Source organism: Myodes glareolus, chromosome 12 (assembly GCF_982192425.1).
Source record: "Myodes glareolus chromosome 12, mMyoGla1.1, whole genome shotgun sequence".
In the NCBI taxonomy this organism is placed as follows: domain Eukaryota; kingdom Metazoa; phylum Chordata; class Mammalia; order Rodentia; family Cricetidae; genus Myodes; species Myodes glareolus.
The window spans coordinates 55,133,477-55,139,082 of record NC_142037.1 but is presented as its reverse complement, the minus strand read 5'-3'; the positions used below and the strand labels follow the sequence as shown (position 1 = coordinate 55,139,082).

General features: G+C 35.3%; 1 pseudogene; it reads left to right on the top strand.

Moving 5' to 3' along the window:
* The first annotated feature begins 4,314 nt into the window (after positions 1-4,314).
* On the top strand, positions 4,315-4,531 carry LOC125392422 (protein transport protein Sec61 subunit gamma pseudogene; annotated as a pseudogene).
* The last annotated feature ends 1,075 nt before the right edge of the window (positions 4,532-5,606 follow it).

Sequence of the window (5,606 nt, the reverse complement as noted above, 5' to 3'; positions counted from 1 at the left end):
TTTCCTGCCTAACTATACCATATACATAGCTATCTTTTCATAGGCCCAAACAGGTTTAATTATCAACAAAAAGAGACAAATATATTCAGAGTACAGAATATTCCATCGCATCTCCCCTTTTATTCTAATTAAAAATGAAGGCTTTAACTTTGACATTGTAAAATTACATATAACAAAACAGCTATCAAGCAAGAACTATAGTTACAATATTTAATCTTATGAATTTGACAAAATTAAAGACAATATTATCTACCCTATCTTTGTGAATCTAATGTTTTATAACTAATTTATCTTTTATCATAACAAAGAAAAAGATCTAGTCTTCAAACTCATCAAAGACTCCAGAACTAGTGGCCCTATAGCAGGAAGACTTGAACACCCCAATATAAATGAAGGAGAAGAAAATGACCCATCTTCAAATTGTTCCACATAATAGAAACGGAAGGAACATTTCTGAATTTTTTTATTTGTTTGTTTGTTTGAGATAGGGTTTCCTTGTGTAACAGTACTAACTGTTCTGGAAATAGCTCTTGTAGACCTTGCTTGCCTTGAACTCACAGGGATTCACCTGTCTCTGCCTCTGAAATGCTGGGATTAAAGTCGTGTGCCACTATGGCAGGCCTCAAACACTTTTGATGAGGCTACAATTACCTTAATACCCAAACCACACAAAGACATTACTAAGAAAGAGAATTACAGACCAATCTCACTATTGAACAAAAATACACAATAAAATACTAGCAAATTGAATCCAAGAAAACATCAGAAAATTATCCACTATGATCATGTAGTCTTCATACCAGAGATGCAGTGAGGGTTCAAGATACACAAATCTATCAATGTAATCCACCATATAAACAAACTTGAAAAAAAACACATAATCATCTCATTAGCTGTAGAAAAAGCCTTAAAAGCCTTTGACAAAATACAACATCCCTTCATCATCAAGGTCTTGGAGAGAATAGGGATACAAGGGACGTACTTAAACATAATAATGGCAATGTACAGTAAGCCAACTGCCAACATCAAACAAAATGGAGAGAAACTAAAAGTTATCCCACTGAAATCAGGAATGAGACAGGCTTGTACACTCACTCAATATCAATTACATATAGTACTTGAGGTTCTAGCTAGAGCAATAAGAGAAAAAAAGGAAATCAAGGGAATATAAGTTAGAAAAGAAGAAATCAAACTCTCATTCTTTGTTGATATGATAGTTTACATAAGTGAACCCAAAAACTCTACCAAGAGACATGTACAACTCATAAATACCTTCACTAATATAGCAGGATACAAAATAAACACAAAAAAGTCAGTAGTCCTTTTTTAAATAGATGATAAATGATCTGAGAAAGCAATCAGAGAAACTTCACCCTTCACAATAGTCACAAATAGCATAAAATATCTGGGAGTAACTCTTACCAAACAAGCAGAAGATCTGTATGACAAGACCTTTAATTCTTTGAAGAAAGAAATTGTAGAAGACAGGAGAAAATGGAAAGATCACCCATGCTCTTGGCTAGGTAGAATTGACATAGTAAAAATGGAAACCTTACCAAAATCAATCTACAGATTCAATGTAATGCCCATTAAAATCCCAGTAAAATTATTCACAGACATCAAAAGAATAATACTCACCTTCATATGGAAAAACAAAATTCCCAAGATAGCCAAGGCAATCCTTTACAATAAAGGAACTTCTGGAGGCATCACAATTCCTGACTTTAAATTCTACTACTGAGCCACAGTACTGAAAACATCCTGTTATTGGCATAAAAACAGACAAGAAGAACAATGGACCTAATGGAAAATCAAGATATCAATCTAAAAAGCTATGAACACCTGATTTTTGACGAAGCAAAAAATATAAAATGGAAAAAAGAAAACATATTTAACAAATAGTGTTAGTATAACTGAATATCAACATTTAAAAGAATGAAAATATATCCATATCTATTGCCATGCTCAAAACTCAAGTGCAAATTGATCAAAGACATCAACATAAAACCAACCACACTGAACATCAACAAAGAGCTAGTAGGAAGTACAGTTGAATGCATTGTCACAGGAGACTTTCTAAATCAAACCACAATAGCATAGACTTTGATAGCAACAATTAGTGAATGGGACCTCCTGGAACTGAGAAGCCTTTCTTTTTTTAAAAAAAATCATTTCAGAAACTGTATTTTTTTTAGTTTTATTTATTTATTTTGTTTACAGTGTTCTGTCTGCATGTACACCTGCAGGCCAGAAGAGGACACCAGATTTCATTACAGATGGTTGTGAGCCACCATGTGGTTGCTGGGAATTGAACTCAGGACTTCTGGAAGAGCAGGCAATGCTCTTAACCTCTGAGCCATCTCTCCAGCCCCCTGAAAAGCCTTTCTAAAGCAAAGGATACAGTCAACAAGACAAAAACAGCAGTCTACAGAATGACAAAAGGTCTTAATCAACCCCACCTTAGACAGTGCAGATCTCCAAAATATATAAAGAACTCAGTATATAGGTCATCAAAAAAAAAAAAACACACACAAATAATCCAATAAAAATGGAGTACAGACATAAACAGAGAACTTTGAACAGATGAATCTAAAATGAGTAAAGACACTTAATGAAATCCTTACCCATCAGAGAAATGCAAATCAAAGCAACTCTGAGATTCCATCCTACTCCTGTAAGAATGGCCAAGATCATAAATACTGATGACAACTTATGCTGGAGAGGATGTGGGGTGAAGAAAACACTCTTCCATTGCTGGTGGGAGTATAAAATGGTACAGCCACTTTCGATATCAAGTGGCAATTTTCAGAAAATTAGGAAACAACCTACCTCAAGACCCAGCAATACTTTTGGGTATATACCCAAAGAATGCTCAATCATACCACAAGGACATGTGCTCAACTATGCTCACAGCAGCATTATTTGTCACAGTCAGAACCTGGAAACAACCTAAATGCACCTCAACCAAGGAATGAAAATGAGGTACATTCACACAATGGAGTAATACACATTGAAAAAAATGATGGCATATTGAAATTTCTGGGCAAATGGGTATATTACAAAACATGATATTGAGTAAGGTACCTAGACCCAGAATCTGAGTAAGAAAGTTTCTAAAATGGTAAGCGGGCATGGCTAGGACCAAAGTGGTGGCTTTGGCTGTTGGCTTCACTCCACTTATCTTTCCAACATGGTGGAGGAAACAACAAGTCTCATGCTTATACTCCCCCAATACTGCCATCAGGTAGCAAGCTGCCGGGCTATAAACATTTCTTGTCTATATGAGCAAAAGTTAAATCTGCCAAGTAACTTGCAGCATATATGCACAGTACCTATGCAGACTCACTTAGGCCCGTGAGGCTCTGTGTGTGCCTGTGATTCTTGCTTAGTTGCTCCTGTGGGCTGTATTCTTCAGTTGTTCTTAACCCCTCTGGTTCCTACAACCTTCCTCTCTGTTTTGCAGTATTCAGTGATCTGAAACTCTCTTCTGGACTCTACAAGCATCAGGCAGTTGCTTGGTATGCTGATATTCATGAAGGCAAGCTACTAGTAGACATAAAAGTTAAAATAAGTAAACATTTAAAATATCAGATCTCATGTGTTTTATTGTTTTATGTGTTTTATTATTTTATTCGAGATAAATTGGCTCAATTCCTCACCACTCCTTATAAGACTATTTCAAATGAGAAGTGCACAAAATATTTAATCTAAATATTATTCTGATGTTTCAATTTATAGCTCTCAGCTTTCTTTAAAATTCAAAGATGATCATGAATATAGGGAATATGGAGAATCCGTTGGTCTGGACAGACCCTTATAGAATGTCTAAAAATTAACTGTTTTGACAAGTATCTTTCATAATAATTGAAATATTTCACTGCAACTTCAATTTTGTGAAGCTCTCATGAGGACGATTTGAAGGTTCAAGATCATAAATGTCTGTATTGTTAGGTCCTACTAATTTTGAAAATATTTTCCTCTCCCACTAGGATAAAGTTTTAAAATTCATTAATCTCACATATTCATACTTCTGCGTTGACTAAGAGCCGAACAGTCATTTTTCTTTTTGCAGGAGTCTTCACGACTGTAGTAAGTTAAACTAAGCATGATAAAATCCATCAAGATTGAGACTATTAAAGTATCTCTTAGAAATACAAGGAAAATGGCATTCTAAATATAATGACATAACATAAATATATAAGCAACACTAAAGGGATGAACAAGTACTATTTAGGAACACATAAGTGTATACATGTATTATAACAATCAGTCGTCTCCCAAGTTACGTGTCTTTGCCTCCTCAAGCCGCAGTCCTGCAATCAGCCATGGATCAGGTAAGGCAGTTTGTTGGGCCAAGTCGGCAGTTCGTAAAGGACTCAATTCGGCTGGTTAAAAGGTGCACCAAGCCCGACAGAAAAGAATTCCAGAAGATTGCCATGGCCACAGCATAGGATTTGCTATCATGGGATTCATTGGCTTCTTTGTGAAACTGATCCATATCCCTATTAATAACATTATTGTGGGTAGCTGAGTGCTTCCTCTTCGTGGGACCTAGGAGCAAATGAGGGTGTGAGAAGCTTATGAAGTAAAAAGTTGCCTGTATACGTTGTGTTTTTCTTTCCTTTTCCCCTCCCCAAGAGGTTTTGTATTTCCAAACTAGAATAATTTCAAAATAAACATTTTTTCCCATGATAAAAAAGGACTATGAATTTGAAAGAGATTAAGGCAAGGTATATGTAAGCATTTGGAAAGGGGAACAAGAAGGGAGAAATTATAAGATGCAATATTACAACTACATTACCTGTTTATGTAATTACATGCTGTGGGAGTATCTTCCGCTGCCTCAGCCAATAGTCGCTGAAGCATGAGCCCACAGTGCAGCGGGGAGCGACTTCCACTCCATCAGCCAATAGCTGCTGAATAACCAGCCCACTGGGGCGTGGTATATTTCTCTTTTAAAAATAGACACAGATCTGGATCAGGCCCTCTTGGTTCCGGCGTTGGTCCTGGCTCCTGCTCCCGGCTCCTACTCCAGCCACTATTGGCTGAGGCAGCGGAAGATACTCCCACAACAATTACATATTATATCGTGGTCACAAGAAAATTAAATAAATAATCACAAATTAAAATATATTTGTGATTGGTCTAAATTAAATTTGGTCAATATTTTCACACACATATTCTTATGTCCTTAAAGTAAGGCATATTTCTTTGTGCTTCTTTAAATAAAAAATATTCTACTGAGCTGCCTAGTGTTCTTAGTAATTAATTCAAAATGGTCATTTATTATAAACACATAACATAGTAAATCATACTATTGTTTATAATCTAGATTTAAATGCAATTTTAATACTACTTTTTGCCTAAAATGTGCAAGCTCACACAATTTATTTTATTATTGTCACTACTCTGATAAAGTAATATTGAACTTCTTGAAATATAGAAGATTAATTTTTATGGTGCATATTTTAGTAGTATTTTTAAAATTTACCTTCGAGTTATTCTACAAGAGGAACTTATATTTTAATGCAATTTGTGTCTCTATAGCTGCTGATGTTTACCTCTTATTACTTGATGGAAAAATTTAGAAAGGTTGTATAGGAAAA